Source organism: Pistacia vera, unplaced genomic scaffold (genome assembly GCF_008641045.1).
Source record: "Pistacia vera cultivar Batoury unplaced genomic scaffold, PisVer_v2 Contig807, whole genome shotgun sequence".
NCBI lineage: Eukaryota > Viridiplantae > Streptophyta > Magnoliopsida > Sapindales > Anacardiaceae > Pistacia > Pistacia vera.
In genome coordinates, this window is record NW_022196676.1 from 197200 (window position 1) to 213517 (window position 16318).

The 16318-nt window shown below is 37.2% G+C and overlaps 1 non-coding gene across 1 annotated transcript; it reads left to right on the plus strand.

The window, feature by feature from the left end:
- The first annotated feature begins 5612 nt into the window (after nt 1-5612).
- LOC116117414 lies at nt 5613-5719 on the plus strand. The gene has a single exon (XR_004125952.1). It is a non-coding gene; the product is annotated as a small nucleolar RNA R71 (small nucleolar RNA).
- The last annotated feature ends 10599 nt before the right edge of the window (nt 5720-16318 follow it).

Consider the following 16318-nt stretch of genomic DNA (forward strand, 5'->3'; position numbering starts at 1 on the left):
CAAATCGAACTCCACTTCTTTTCAACCAACAATCAACGTGTCCACTATTTTACCACCCTCAAACTGTATCCTTCTTTTTGATACCACAAATGTGCGGGTTTAGGTGTATGTGGCGTTGTAAACCTGAGGTCGCCAAGTACTGCTAGGCAGTTTTTAAGGGGTTACTGGTTTCCAGCCAATATACCCTTAAAACCGCGCAAAAGAATTTATTAAAATTTTTTTTTTTGTTTTTTTATCATACATGATCAATTGAATTGAGGTGAACTACCTCTTTATACAAATTTTTTTTTTCTGCCATTCTCCCAACCCCAAACCATCATTTGGCTTATTCGGACCACTCCTTTTCCGTTCTTTGTGTTTGCACAAGGTCGAATTCTCCTAAAGGTACGACAAAGTGTTTAGAGTAAAGGATTGGACAATTTCGATTTGCCAAGAAAAATAAAGCAAAACTGATTCATACGGCTCAAACAGGTGACTAGGGACAATTTATTCCTGGGTTGGTAAAGGCTCAAACATTCCAACAAGAATGCCTAAATCATCTCCTCAACCATGTCTAATCCTAGAATTTCGCCTCAAGCAATTCTCTACTGGGTTCTAGAGTCCACCAAACATATCAAACTTCACACTAATCTCATAAAATGAATCTAAGCATGCCGAAACAAATGAACATTGTGGCTGAACCACTCAACAAACCTCAATAAAAATCCAGCAGTCAATACACAAAAACTAAAGCAATGCTTAACATTTCTAACAATAAGATTTCAACAACTTAATTCTCATCATTGATTTGTACAATTCATCATCGGCAAAAAAACAAAAAATTAAAGAAAAATAACTAAAACTTTTTTTTTTTTCAGTTTAAGGTGTACGTGGTGTGTATACCAGAGGTTAACAAGTACTGCTAGGCAGTTTTTAAGGCGGGCACTAGTTCTAATATACCCTTAAACTAGGTTTTAATTCTATTTCCTACCCCCAAACTAAACATGACATTGTCCCCAATGTTCCATTATGCATAAATCAGGAATAGAGAAAAATAAAAACAACAAAGGTACGAGAATGCTCCCTGGTTAATCCATGAAGTGTCGCTCCACAATGAACACCTGGTCTCGGACTTTTCATCACCCATAATCTGTCAAAACAATTGAAACTGTGGTGTCCCTGATGTTAGCACAAATTCACAACTAACTTGAAAATATTGCAACCTAATCTCGTCCTTTCAACAACTACAAATTAACAGCAACAACTAAACAACTAAACAAAATCCAAAACAAAAATAAAACTAAGTTTAATGTTTAGGATGAACAACAAAATCAAATAAAAACAAATAAACATAAAGACAAACAAAAATAGGTGCTCCGGCTCATTCTTCTTCTTCCTCTTCTCCCTCATCTTCTTCTTCTTCCTCTTCCTCGGAGTCCATCCACTCATCTGAGTTCCAGTCGGCTCATTGGTATGCTGAAGTGTCAACATTGAGCTCCTTAAAGCTATTCCTCTGCATCTTATGCATCATCTGGGTCTGCTCAACCAACCAATCCTGACGTTTTTTTTATATATTTCATTAAACCCATCATCTGCTGCATCATCTTTTTCTGTGTACCTGTGGAGTTGGATGATGTGGCAAGGCTTGTTCTCTGTCTTTTTGCCCCTGCTCTTGGTTGCACAGCTTCCGGACGGTCAAGTTGCTTCCTGTAATACTCTGAATCTAGAACTAGGGCAGCATGAATACGATGCTCATCATCCTAAAATTGTTCGCCCTGGTTTGGAGGCTAGCTTAATATTGTTCAAGATCATGTCTCCCACATCGATACTCTTCCCTGTGGCAATTGAGTATAGCAATACTGCCTTCTCATGAGTAACTGTGCTGTAGTGCAATTTCGACATCAATTTTGCACAGACAAAATATTGCCACAGTCTAGCCATTGGTGTCAATTGAGTTCCCTTGAGAGTTTTCTTCTGTTTCTTCGAAACTGTCCAATTTGCATCCGGTTTTGCAATGATCGGAGGGATGACACTGTCCTCAAACTGTGATCTCTTAAACTGCACATACTCATCCGTGAGAATTTTAGGCAGGTTATAGAACTCATTGATCACCTTTCCCGTAAATGGCACATCCTCCCCTCTTACAAAAACAATATCTTCTTGACAATCCGGGAGATTGGCATAGAACTCCCTTACCAGCGGCTTTACAGCCGGTTGTTCAGGAGCTCTCATTAAAATCTCCCAACGTCTCCCTCTACTCCAATCCAAGGCCTGACTTGCGGTCAACCCGTGCTCTGGGATAATACCCTTATCCTTTCTTTGAATTGCCCCCTCATACCTTTTATGGGCTTCATCATTAACAAAACGGTTGTCAACATTCTTCCCTTTACTCTTACTCTTGCCCTTGTATGGTTGCTTAATTTTGGGAGCCATTGTTCACAATAAAAATTCACTCAAAAAATTTACCCCAACAATTCAAACCTAATTGTTCTACACAATCAATTCAATCCTGCAAAAGCAGCCAACACTTCCAAAAATTTGCGCTTTACCCCCAAACTACAAATTTTCAATTTCACACAAACACTTCAATAATTCAAAAACCCACACTCCTCACAATCACCAAATGCACGAACTACTCTTCCTCTAACAAAATCAATGCTCAAAATCACCCAAATTCCACAACTCAATCGCAACAATTTTTTTTTTTCAGAGCTACAATTAAAAACTTGAAATTGTGTGATAAAAAGCTTTGGGTACTTGAGATCTTACCAATATGAAGGAGTATTCGCCACCAATTGAACCAGAAATAGCCCAGATTGAAAAGCCCCAAATTTTGGATCCAAAAATTTTCGTGAAATTTTCGCGAAAATTGTTGTTGAAATGGGTTGTTTTGATGTTTAGGAAGGTTATGGAGTAAGAAATTTGGTTGGAAAAGCACTAGGGAGGTAAAAGATTGAATTTTGAACAATTTTCTCTCAAGTAAAAATGAAAAGTTGCATGAAAAATGAAAAAGAAGAGTGGGTATTTATAGAAAAGCATCGTCGCCACGGCGACGTTCTTCGTGTATGAACCCTAAAAAAATACCCAGGTTTCACCGCGGCGAAGAAATATTCTTTGCCGGGATGAAAACTTCTCGAGCATACAAGGCTTACTTCGCCCCGGCGAAATGCCTTAGCCAATTTTTGAAAAAAAATTAAAATTTTTTATTCTTCTTCGTCGCGGCGAAGACTTCCAGGAGCTAACCCAATTTTCAGGTTTCTTCGCCGCTGCGAAGAATACTTGTTTGCCCCGGTGAAGTCTGGAACATTTTCATACCGAGTTCCTCTTTACAATGCTTCACCGCGGTGAAAAAGACTTCTTCGCCCCGGCGAAGTCTGGAGCATTTTAATTCTTTTCTTTTGCTGAAGACTTCACCTGAAACACCCAAAAACACAAACATTTAAAATCATACAAAATCATAATGAATTCAACAAATTCAAACAACCAAATTGAAAAACAAACAATTAAAAACACTTAGGTTGCCTCCCAAGAAGCGCTTGTTTATAGTCGATAGCTCGACTCTCTCAATCCTTCAATCAGTCCGGGTTATCCAAGTACATCACATCCCGGAATTTTCCCTTGTACTAGAGCTTCATTTGCTGATGATCTTTTTCACACAGTGGCCTTGTTGTTTGTTTCACCACCCATTTCCATCTCTTGGTCATAACTTTGGTAGCTCGACTCTTCTCACCTACCGCCTTCCGTTTTCTTGGCTTTACTTCACTCTTTTTGATCTCAGAGACCCGTTCCTTGTGCGAACTCAAAGTCAACTGCAGCTTGTCTCGGACTTTTGTGCCACCCCTTCCGTAATTGTCCTCACTCCCAAACTGATTCGGTTTGATAATGCAGCTCTTAATTTCCACCTTAGGACTATTCAGTTGGAAGGTTTCAATTCTTGACTGATCCACCATATCGATTTTTAAACACGACTCTTGTTTAGGTGGAGCTCTCATTGATTCAAGGACATTAAATGTTATTTCTTTATCTTGCCTCCTCATGATCAACTTCCCTTCTTGAACGTCGATTAAAGCTCTTTCGGTGGCTAGGAATGGTCGTCCCAAGATAAGAGGAATCTCTTTGTCTTCTTCCATATCTAACACAAAGAAGTTCGCAGCAAAAATAAACTTGTCCACCTTAATCAACATATCCTCCACGATACCCCTCGGATGCTTTATCGATCGATCCGCAAGTTGCAAGAATATGGTTGTCGGTTTAACTTCACCAATTCCTAGTTTCCTGAAAACAGAAAAAGGCATAAGATTAATGCTAGCACCTAGGTCACATAAAACTCGATCAAAGGTGATATCTCCTATAGTGCAAGGGATAGTAAAACTCCCTGGATCCTTGAGTTTCGAGGGCAGCTTCTTCTGGAGAATGGTGCTACACTCTTCCGTAAGCATCACGGTTTCCTCATCTTCTAGCTTCCTCTTGTTCGATAGAATTTCTCTAAGAAATTTCGGGTAGCTCGGCATCTGTTGCAATGCATCTGCAAAAGGAATGTTAATATGTAGTTTTTTAAAAACATCAAGAAGTTTAATAAACTGCTTATCCTGATTTTCTTTTCTGAGTCTTTGAGGAAAAGGTACGGGTGGTGTGTGATGCGCCAACTCTGGTGGAATCTCTGGGAATGGAAATTTCTCTTTCCTTTTCTTTTTCCTCTCTTCCTGCTTCTGCTCATCTTTCCTTAGACTGAATAGTTTCTCTTCAGCTTCAATTTCTTCATCAACTTCCTCATTAGATTCTTCATTTTTCTTTGATGAGGTTTCCTCTTTCCTTGAATTTCTCACCTCTTCTAAAACTCTCCCATTTCTCAACGAAATTGCATTAACTTGCTCACGTGGGTTAGTTACTGTATTGCTTGGTAAGGAACCCTGCGGTCTCTCATTAAGCTTCTCGGCCAATTGGCCCATCTGTACCTCAAGATTCTGGATGAACGCTCCTTGATTTCTAAAATTCGTCCTCGTCTCATTCATGAATCCCATTGTCTCCTGCATAAATTTCCCAAACATATCTTCCAACTTCGTCACTCTTGGATCTCCTTGTTGATTAGTCACCCCTGGTTGGTTATTTGGAACTATCCTCTGGTTCCATTGGTTATTTTGCTGGTTTTGATTTCCCCAAGCCAGATTTGGATGATTTCTCCACCCCGGGTTGAATGTGTTGGAGTATGGGTTGTTTGGTTGTCTCTGATTTCCTGCCAAGTAATTCACTTGCTCCGTTGATGAAGATGACGAAGCAAATGTGTTCCCAACTTGACACTCGTTGCTCACATGGTTCCCTACACAAAAATCACATGTTAGTTAAGGTGCTTGTATAGAGTTTACCTGCATAGTTCCCAACTGTTTTTGAAGTGCAGTGAATTGGGCTGAGATGGCTGTGAAGGCATCAACTTCATGAAGACCCGAAGATTTCCTTGTTGTTGTTGTTGCTCTCTCATTTGGTCTTTGATAGTTGTTGCTTGCCAAAACCCAAGCAACTCATAGGCCTCTTCTGGTGTCTTATTCTCCAAGGCCCCTCCTGAAGCTGCATCCACCATGGTTTGCACATTACCTATCAATCCATTGTAGAAAATTTGGACTTGAAGCCAAACTGGCAACCCATGGTGTGGATATTTCCTCATTAACTCCTTGTATCTCTCCCAAGCCTCATACAATGACTCGGAATCATCTTGTAGAAATGATGTGATATCATTTCTCAATTTTGCTGATTTAGCTGGAGGAAAGAACTTGGTAAGGAATTTTTGTACTAGATCATTCCAAGTTGTTATAGTTCTAGGTGGTAATGCCATTAACCACCCCTTGACTTTATCTCCCAATGAGAATGGGAATACCCGCAGCCTAATAGCGTCATCCGACACTCCGTTCGACTTGAAGGTGTCACAAATTTCCAAGAAATTTGCAATGTGCTGATTCAGATCTTCCTTCAAATCACCATTAAATCTAACCGACTGCTGGATCATCTGGATGATTGCCAGTTTGATCTCGAAGTTGTTTGCTTGCACCGTAGGTCTAGTAATACTTGACCCACTACCATTCACTGTGGGAACTGAAAATTCCCTCAGTGTCCTATTTTCTGGTTCAGCCATTTCAACAACTATTTCTTCTGCTTCTACAACTAAATCCTCTCTTTCTCTTCTCTCTCTATTACGTCGTCTAATGATTCTCTCAATCTCAAGATCAATAGGAACCACTGGTTAACGTCTCGTTCTTCGCATAAACTGCAAAGACAGAATTGAAAGAAAGTGAGATCACAAACCAACTGAAAATTAAAAGCAAAAATAAAAACTCCAATCTAGCTAACTATAGACAAACTCAATGTTAACTTAAAACAAATCCCTCGGCAACAGCGCCAAAAACATGATGCGTGTTTCCTACAACCTGCAATATGTAGCAAGTATACTAATCGCACAAGTAATATAATGATGAGTGAGTATCGTTCCCATGAGGATTGTTAGCTAAGCACTAAGTGTTCTACCGTTTTCAAGTTGGAGCAGCCAAAATCTTTGGATTGATGGGAGCTGTTTCTAATTAAACTGAACAATAAATTTTAAACTAAAGTTAACTATGAATGCAAGATGAAAATCACGGATAAAAATCAATTCAAGTAAAAAGGTAGGGTTTTGACTTCATTCGGATTTTATGGGTTAAACCTAAAAGTTAAACTACATTCACATTCATATGCATTAGTTGTAAATCAAACTCAGTAAGGTGTTAAACATACCTTCTCAGGCTATGTTTTCCTATTCTTCCTTTTTAACTTTCCGCACCCAACAATTTGAAAGTTAACAATTCCAAACTCATTAAGCATAAGAATCCTACAATGAATTCATTAATTCTTGAATCTATCTCTAGCATCCAATACTATAATGGTGATTACCCAAGAAGCCTAACATGATTCATTTCTCAATCTCATCATGTTCATCACATAAAGCATTAAAACTAAGAGAAAACACACAATCAAAGCATAGTCATATGAACATAACATGATCAATAATTTAACCCATTAGAAATCCGAATTACAATCAAAAGCCTAACCCAAAAATAGATTAGTTCATGGCTAAATTAACACTACAAATAAGAAAAACAATAATAGTCAAGTTCAACATAATGAAATGTAAGAGAGAGGACAAGAAATCTCCCCAAATGATGAATCTCTTGGTTCAAAATCCAATCTTCACCCTCCTAATCGCTGAATCTCTCCAAGCTTAATCAAAAAACCAATGCAAAAGTTGCTAACCCTACTTCCTAGATGACCCTGGGCAAAAAGGTTAAGTGTTTCTTTTATAACTTGCCCCGAATTTCTCAGAAAAACCCGTACAAAGTAAAACTGTGCATTTTACAAAATTAGAAATTACGACTGCCGCCTCAGCGAAGAAGAATCTCGCTGCGGCGAAGAAAGAAGCAGACTTGTTCGTGTCTGGCGTACTTCACCGCGGCGAAGGACAAGTCTTCACTGCGGCGAAGCTTCTTGAAAAGTTCTGAAATTACAAAACTGCCACTCTACTTGCATCTTCGCTTGATTTTTTGATTCTCGGTGCTTTCTCTTTGGAACAAGCCTCATCGTGCTTTATCCCGCTTCAGAACTCTCCTAACTTCTAGGGTCCACTAACTTCTGAGTCAAAAACTTCCAATTTTGTCCTTATTTGCTCAAAATGTCCATTTTAACCTGATACACAAAATGTAAAGAATTAAACAACAATTCAGGTAAAAATGCACTAGAAAGTAACTGAAATCCGATTAAAAAGTCTACTGAAAACTGTATAATCCACGGATTATCAATAGGGGGATGAGTTGCAAGTCACTACCCGTCAAACTCAACATCCTGGAGTGAGGACTTGAGAAAGTCGAGCTTCCAACTATAAACAAGCACTTCTTGGGAGGCAACCCAAGTGTTCTCATTTTTAGTTGTTTTGAATTTGTTTATTTGTTTTATGACTTAGGAAATAGTTTAATTTCGTTTGTTTTTGGTGTTTCAGGTGAATGATAAAAAATATGGAAAAATTTGGAATTCTTTATTTTTCGCCGCGGCGTTGTACACACTACCCAAAAATTGGACTAATGGAATTCCAGATTTCACCGCGGCGTTGTACTCACTGCCAAAGTTCGCCGCATATGACAACAAAGTTAATTCAAGAGAAATATCAATTAAACAAGAATTACAACATGCAATGTGTAGAAAGTGCACTAGTCACAAAAAGTAATAAAGTGGTAAGTAGAGTATCGTTCCCACGAGGATTACGTGTTAGGCACTGATTTTCCTAGTTGTTTATCAAGTTGGAGAAATAGAAAGATGTTTGGATTTGTGGGAGAAAATCAAGCTAAAGTTAAAACAAAATTCACTACGTACTTTAAAAGCTAATTTATGACAGCAAAGTTAATTCAAGAGAAATATCAATTAAACAAAGCAGTCAGGGTTTTGACTTCACTAGGATTTTATGAATTAATCTACGAATTCGATTACTTCTACACTCATATGCATGGATTATAAATCGGACACCCTAATGTGTAAAACATACCAGCTCAGTCTATGTTTTCCTACTTTTCCCTATTAAGCTTCCGCACCCAACAAATTGAAGGTTAATAGTTTCAAGTTCGTTAAGCTAAATGGAACATAAATTGATTTCATGGATTCTCAAACATACCTTTAGCGTTCAATAAAACAATGGCAATTACCCTAAGAAGCTAATACATGATTCACTTCTTAGTCTCATCATGCTTAACAAGTAATTTCAATAAAAACAAGAGTAATCACACAATCCATGCAATAGAATGTAAAAGCAACATCAATTTATTGATTAAACATTAAAATCCCAATTACATCAAAACCCTAACCCAAAAGTGAGTTAGTTCATACTAAAATTAACACAAAGCCAAATAAAAGCTATAAGCAAGGCATTCAACATGATGGAATAAAGAAAAGAGAACAAAATCTTCCCTATTTGATGAATTCAAAGAGTTTCAATCTCCAATCTTCTCTTCTTTCTCCCAAAACAAAGTCGAACTCCCTCCTAAAATGACTAAGTCTCACTTATATAGTCGGTCCAAAAAAAAAAAAAAAAAACTAAGACTCTTGGTGTGCTGTCGTAGGCAACCAAAATTAAAGCCTAAAAACACATGTAGTAGTGTGAGTAAGGATCGTTCCCACGGAGAGTGTCTAACCGAATTTTATGTTATGTGAACAAGGCGGGGGGGTTTTTTAGTAAAACAGAAACAATTTCAAGAAAAACAATTCAAATTAAACTATCAAAATCAATCAAAATAACGAACCTTGGTCTAAGTCAACATCCACCATCGGAATCTTACAATTGATCATCGATGCAAATATAAATCAATTCATACCTTGAATATTCACCGTTGGAACTATTAACCTATCTCTCCTTAGTTGTAATTAATTAGGAAACAAGCGATCTAATTAATATTACTACTAAACAACCTTAGACAAGCGCTAAAGGTTTAATCTAGTAGCAGCCTTAAGGGCTAGAGAAATCAATGAAGCTGAACAACACAAGCACAAGCGGTTGTATTTAATTTAGTTGAATGTTCTTCTTAAGATTTAATAATTCCTGACACAGCAAATTCTTAAACCTTAAACACTTCACAAGTTAGAGGGATCAAACAATTATGGATTTGATATCTAACTTAGTAGTAGATTGCAACGAATAATACACTAGTAGGCCTCCTAGTACTTAAACGAAACAATCATGAAAATAGGCATAGAAGAACATCCAAAACTCAAAACATAAATTGAACACTAAAGAAAAAAACAGATTAGATCTCACAGTTTTATTGATTCCGAGGCCTCTGTTTCCTTCGACCAAGTTATGAACGTTTTTAGCGGCTCATGGCCATAATCAAAACTGAAAAGAGAAATTTGCAGAAGAGAAGCAGAAGAAGAGGCGTGTGTAATCTCTTATAATCTGATCCCCCCCCCCCCCCCCCCCCCCCCCCCCCCCCCCCCTTCCTTCCCCCTCCTTTTAAGAATATCCAATTCAAGTCTTTGAATTCTACTCAGTCTCCTAAAAATATTCTAATATCTTAAAATAACATTTATCCTAATCTAATTAGTTGAAACTAAAATAAAGTCCTAATGTAAAATAGGAAAGTGGTGTTTCCAACTGTAACTTGTGTGCAACAGGTCTTCAAAACTTCCAATAATAAACTACCTAATTGACTTGCATGATAGGGCAGAATGTTCCAGAATGTCAGCAGCGCAGGTGTGTCAACTTCAAGCCCGATTACAACCTTGATGCAGCGAGTATCTCTCCAAACTCAAAACATAAAAGTTGTATATATCTTTCTTAGAGTTCCGCATCATTTTGAATCATCTCAATCGGAGCTCGGATGAGAGAGTTATGCCCAGATTACGAAGCAATGTCGAAACTATCTGAATTCACCTAATTAGTTCTGTTTTGCATTTAACGCCTCCATTTGCATCCTAAATCAAAATAAAATAATAATGAGTACATTTAGGCAACAAATAAGTATAAAATACTAGACATTAATGGGGATAAATATGACATTTTGCATTCTCATCAACTCTCACATAAAATTAAAACGTACAGTTTTAATAACTGAAAATTGCAGACTTCGCCATGACATCAAGTTAGCTTCTAATTCATTATCTAAACCGAGAGTTTATCACCGTGGTGAAGAAAGAACTTTGCGGCGGCAAAATTTTCTGAACTATTCTGAATTTATGAAATTGCCTTCGCTTGCTTCCTTGCTTGAATCTTCAATCTTTATTGATCTCCAATAGGACAAGCTTCATAGTGCTTCAAATCCGCTTCAGAACTTCCCCGAATCCTGAGATTCGCTTGCTTCTGGGTCCAGAAACTCAATTCTGCTTAGTATTTGCTCTAACTGCACGTTTTTGCCTGAAACATAAAATATATGAAATTAAGTTGCAATTCAGGTACAAACGAAAGAAGAAGTATCCAAAATCCGGCCAAAAAGCCTAGATAAAACAGTATAATCCTAGGATTATCAAATACCCCCAAACTTAAGACATGCTCGTCCCCGAGCATCAGGTAAAAAATTTGACTAAAAGAGAACAACTAACAAACAAAAAAAGACAACAAAATTGAAAAAGAAATGAGAGAAATTAAACTCAAAATCAAACACCAAGAATTGCCTAGAATTTATACAAGTCTCAAAAAATTGTTGAAATATTATTACTGGAAAATGCATAACACTCCAAGAAGTTAAAAGCTGATTGACTATCTTTCTCTATCGGCCTCCTGAGTAGGTAATCCCCACTTCAGTCCACCTTCTGACTTCGCGGATTATTTTATGCAGAAATGTAAAGTTTATCAAATGGTGGTAGACTCCATAAGCCTAAGTATCGAACTACTCTCCACTAATGCGGACTAGACATCACTAAGGATCAAAAGGTCTTTACAGGCTTGTAACGTTAGGCGCAGTTAGTGGGCTCCAAAGAAAAGGATAAGATAAACAAAGTAAGAGAACTCGGTTTCCTTCATGCAAACACTAAGAACTACACCAATCTCCGCTTTCTTTCTCAACCTACATCAATCTCCGCTGTCTTTCTCAACCACCAATCAAGATGTCAACCATTTTATAACCCTCAAACATGTGCAATTCTTATTTTTTATTTTGAAATGAAACTCTCAAATTTCTATTTCTATTTTTTTCTTTTTAGTAATAATGTACCAACAATTTTTCAGACTTGCATTGTGATTCTTTTTTTTTTTTTTTGTTTTTTGTAATAATTGACAAACAATTTTTCAGACTTGCATTGTGATTCAATCTAGGTATTTATCTTTCTTTTTGTTTTTATTTTTATTCCTTTTTGCTCGAGGACGAGCAAATCATAAGTTTGGGGGTATTTGATAATCCTATTTTCTCCTATGATTTTGCATTGAATTTCGATAGGATTTAGGATACTTCTCATACAATTTGGGCCATAATTGCTACCTAATTCTATTAATTTTTCTATGCAAGGCTAAACGATGATTTTGAGCATAAATGACAGTTTTGAGCGTAAATTGTGCAACTTGAGCTTGGAAACTCGGAATGATCTGAAAGCTTAGAAGCAGATCTATAACTTTCATTTTTTGGGTTTTTCCTAATTCTGACTGGAAAAGGGTGAAAACTGGGCTTCAAATCGTAAATAGTCTGTTGGGAACTGAAGAAAAACATCTTTGGACGTGCTTCAGTATTTTTGCCATAACTTGAGCTATAAACCTCGGATTGGGCTTATTCTTAGACGAGTAGAAACATATGTTCAAGAGATAAGACTCATATGTTTGACACTTTTCCAGATTCACACTCTATCATGCTCAAATTGGGCCCGAACGATTCTCACTGCGGCAAGGAAAAATATTCGCTGCCGCAAAACTGCATCAGATGTGAAAAATAAAACGATGCATTTTGGTTTGCTAGGGCTTGGTGGCTTGGTCCTTAAGTGAAAGAGGTATAAATTAGCATGAAAAGGAAGGGAAAAAGGTCTTGGTTCGTCATTGGGAAGGCAACTCTTCGAAGGAGAAGATTATTGAAGATTTGGGCTTCAAATTAGAGAAGTTTTCTCCATCTTTTGCTTGTTTTTCAATGATGAATCTTGATTCAGTTTGTTTTTGTTATTTTATTTAGTTTTTGAGTATGAACTGAGTTGTTTAGCTAGGGTTTGATGTAACCTTGATACAATGATTCAAATTTATATGAATTGATTTACTTTGAGTTTTAATTTCATGATTGAGTGTTTATCTCTTTGCTTAATGACTTTTGGATGCTTGATCACCATTCAAATGTGTGTTGTTCACAATGAGACTGAGAAGTGATTTGTGATTGTGCCTTTTGGGATAAATGCCATAGATTAGCAAACGCTAGAGATAGGTTTAGCGATCTATGAAATCTAGATAGAATTTCACAAAGCTTAAGAGACTTCGAACTATTAATCTTTATTTTGTTGGGTGCGGAAGCTTAATAGGTATAAGTAGGAAAATATAGCCTAAAAGGTATGTTTTACAACTTAGGGAATTCGATTTTCAATCAAGGAATTAGAACTTGGGTAATAGATTCTATGATTTGGGTTAGCGTATCTAGGTGAAATCAACACCCTAGCATTTTTTTTTAGCATTGTTTTCAGTAGTGAAGTTGTTGGGTTTTGCTTTAATTTCATTATCATTCATTTATATTTTGTTAATTAAAATTAAATTGTTAATTTTCCATCAATCCAATTTATTGTTGCTTCAATTAGGACTTAAACTAGAGAAATCGGTACTTACTAACATTATCCTCTTGGGAACGATACTCTACTTATAACTTTATTACTTTTTGCGACTAGTGCATTTGCTACACATTGCATGTTGTAAAATCAACGCATCATCCATATGGTACATTTGCATATAGGAGGATGCCCTTTGGGTTGTGTAATGCACCGTCCACCTTTCAGCGATGCATGATGTCCATATTTAGTGATATGGTGGAATGGTTTCTCGAAGTGTTCATGGACGATTTCTCTGTTTTCGACTCTTCTTATGATGGTTGTCTTTCTAACCTTTTCCTCGCTTTGCAGTGATGTCAAGACACCAACCTAGTGTTAAACTGGGAGAAGTGTCATTTTATGGTTGAAGAGGGCATAGTTCTTGGACATTGATTTCAAGGAAGGGAATTGAAGTAGATTGAGCCAAAACTGAAGTGATTGAAAAGTTGCCACCTCTAACAAATGTCAAATCTATTGGTTTTTGGATCATTTACGTAGTAGAAATATAAAACTTTTTGATCACAAAAACCCATAAAACCAATTATCCAATTACGGATCTACATCAATTTAATACAAAAATATTTAAACCAAGTTAAATGTCATACCAACGTTTGGAGACTCCTCCGATTGATGTGATTCGCTTCCACTCCTAGTTAGGAATGAACTCCCGATATCCACACGAAGACAGGACAAATGTCATTGAGGAACTATTAAGCTAGGTAATTCACTCAACTAAGGGAATAAAATATGCAGAATTTTTTTTGGAAGAAAAATTCTCTCTCACAATGGGATTCATGTTTTTGGTTTTGGGGGGAGGGGGGGGGGGGGGGGGGGGCGGCGGGGTGGCGGGGCGGTGTTGTGGTGGTGTGAGGGGAGATTTGATTGAATGATTTATTTCATTTTAATTTAGTTGCACTAATAGTGCACACTAAACCCTATTCCAAATTGGAATAGCCATACCTCAGCAAATTTAATTACACTGTAGATTACCAAAATGCTCTTTCATCTTAAAAGACGAAATACCCCTCTCACGATTTTATTCTTATCCGTCTTCTATGTGTGTGACCTAGGGCTCCTCATTGTATCAGCAGTGAATAGCATCATCTACAACTCAGTCATCCACCACAGATACAAACCAAGATTGGCCTTTAGCCAGACATCATGGCCACCCGATAGATTCAGATTCAATGAATTGCTTCCTATCAACGATATGGTTTCTGTGCAATCCAATCATTTCATCATCTATTAACTCATCAAGGTCGAGGCATAGAAGTAGTGTCAACCTGGGATATCCTTGATATCTCAATATTCAGTTATTGGACTAACGTAGATAATGGATTAAGCTATAACTCAATCCCACTGGGACCACTGATTTATATCGTTGCCATCTACTGAATTACTCATGAGATAATTTCTTCCATACCCAGGAGTGATGAATCCTCTATCGATCTACCATAGTCTCGATACACTTTTCAATGTAGCCAACCACTATCGTTCTAATAGTCCTTAATAGAACTACATTAGCTAGTGTCAAACTACACCAATCGGTGCACAAGGCGCTCCAGTGATCTCAAGTCTAAGGATTACATGCACCATAATTCATTGGAGGATTTGTTCCATAGACACTAGGGTAACAATCTATGTGGAATCCTCCAGTGGGCCGTTCGTGAACTTGCTATAGCAAGCACCCATGTTTGCCCAGGTTGTCACCAAACAACCTTGACATGTGAAATCTGTCACTACCATTCGACGGGTAGTCCAACACTTAGATAACCTTATCGTATTATCTGTGCCCTAGGTCGATAATACTGGGGCTATTGAAGTTTCTAGAATGGCCACCATGTGCTCATAGGGTTCTCACTATCAGATTTCAAACACCTGATACCCTCTCACGGTTCTACCATCCTAAGGACATTATCATTTTCTTATATGAATATAACAATCACATGATAATAAGATACCTTTATTGATAATAAAACATATTACAAAAAGTCAATTTAGAAAATAGGATTGGCTATAAGGCACCTCCTCTAACAATCTCTCACTTGCACTATAGCCAATCATTCATGTATTAATACGAATGACCTTAAGTGCTTTTCATGCTTCTGCTAGAAATAGGCTTCATCAATGGATCAGCAAGATTGTCATCAGTATGCATTTTACTAATCGTACATCTTTCCTCTTAACCATTTCCTAATGAGAAAAACGCCTGAGTATGGTTTGGACTTCTAGCGAGACCGTGGTTCCTTTGCTGAGCTATTGCTCCATTGTTGTCACAATAGCTTCTATAGGATCAACAATAGTGGAGACCATACCAAGTTCAGTGACGAACTTCTTGATCCAAACCGCCTCTTTGGCTACATCGGATAATGCGATATACTTAGCTTCCATTGTAGAATCTGCTACATGCTTTGTTTGGAGCTCTTCCAACTCACTGCACCCCCATTGAGCAAAATACAAACCTTGATTGCGAGTGTAATCATCCTTGTCTGTTTAAAAACTAGCATCACTGTATCCTCTTACAGTGAGTCATCTTCCCCTCCATAAACCAAGAACATATATTAGTCATTTTCAGTACTTAGAATGTTCTTGACAGCTATCTAGTTACTCTCACCTGGATTTGTAATACCCAAGATGTCAAAGGTATGTTCCTAACCAAAATAGTCCTTTAAATGTTAATTTTATGTTAAAAGCATAAAAATCTAACTAAGGGCAAAATAGTCAATTCATTGGAACGGTTGAATCAATTATCCATAGAGAGGCTTAGGGGCAAAATGGTTATTTTGCCTATGGATAACATTGAAAAAGTCAGGATGAGTAGCTTCATTGCATTTAATGGCATAATTAAGTAATAATTATGTCTGGTGAAATGACCAAAATGCCTTTATATGAAGAATTAAGGACTTATAGTTATACAATTAAAATAATTGGGCCAATTGCATAATTTTAAAAAATAAATGAAATATTTCCTATAAATGAGATGAAATTCGTTCAGCCAAAGGAGAGAGCCTTCAACATTTCTTCCATTTTTCCTCAATTCTTCCATGAACAAGCTTTCTTTCTCTAATGTTTAAAGGAG